General features: G+C 41.4%; 1 protein-coding gene across 1 annotated transcript in view; it reads right to left on the bottom strand.

Moving 5' to 3' along the window:
* LOC113981216 overlaps positions 1-752 on the bottom strand; it is a 12227-nt gene that overhangs the window by 9512 nt on the left and 1963 nt on the right. The window lies entirely within an intron of this gene.

Below are 752 nucleotides of genomic sequence, written 5' to 3'. Positions count from 1 at the left end.
AAAAAATCTCTGGCATTATAGGGAAAAATCCCTGTTAATCCATGGGAAAAATCTCTGGCACTACAGGGAAAAATCCCTGGAAAAATCCCTGTTAATCCATGGGAAAAACGTTTGCACTACAGGGAAAAATCCCTGGAAAAAAATCCCTGTCACTCCATAGAAAAACCTCTGGAACTACAGGGAAAAATCAGTGTCACTCCATGGGAAAATCCCTGGGACTATGTGGGAAAAATCCCTGGCACTACAGGGAAAAATTCCCTATGGAAAAATCCCTGTCAATCCATGGGAAAAATCTCTGGCACTACAGGGAAAAATTCCCTATGGAAAAATCCCTGTCACTATATGGAAAAATCCCTGTTAATCCATGGGAAAAACGTTTGCACTACAGGGAAAAATCCCTGGAAAAAAATCTCTGGCATTATAGGGAAAAATCCCTGTTAATCCATGGGAAAAATCTCGGGCACTACAGGGAAAAATCCCTGGAAAAAAATCCCTGGCACTCCATGGAAAAACCTCTGGCACTACAGGGAAAAATTCCCTATGGAAAAAATTCCTGGCATTATAGGGAAAAATCCCTGTCAACCCATGGGAAAAATCTCTGGCACTACAGGGAAAAATTCCCTATGGAAAAATCCCTGTCACTATATGGAAAAATCCCTGTCAATCCATGGAAAAATCTCTGGCACTACAGGGAAAAATTCCCTGTGGAAAAATCCCTGTCACTATATGGAAAAATCCCTGTCAATCCATGG

Source organism: Neopelma chrysocephalum, unplaced genomic scaffold (genome assembly GCF_003984885.1).
Source record: "Neopelma chrysocephalum unplaced genomic scaffold, ASM398488v2 Primary Assembly neopelma1_96261, whole genome shotgun sequence".
In the NCBI taxonomy this organism is placed as follows: Eukaryota; Metazoa; Chordata; class Aves; order Passeriformes; family Pipridae; genus Neopelma; species Neopelma chrysocephalum.
Note: the sequence above shows the minus strand (reverse complement) of the source record. Positions and strands in the feature narration are given on the sequence as shown.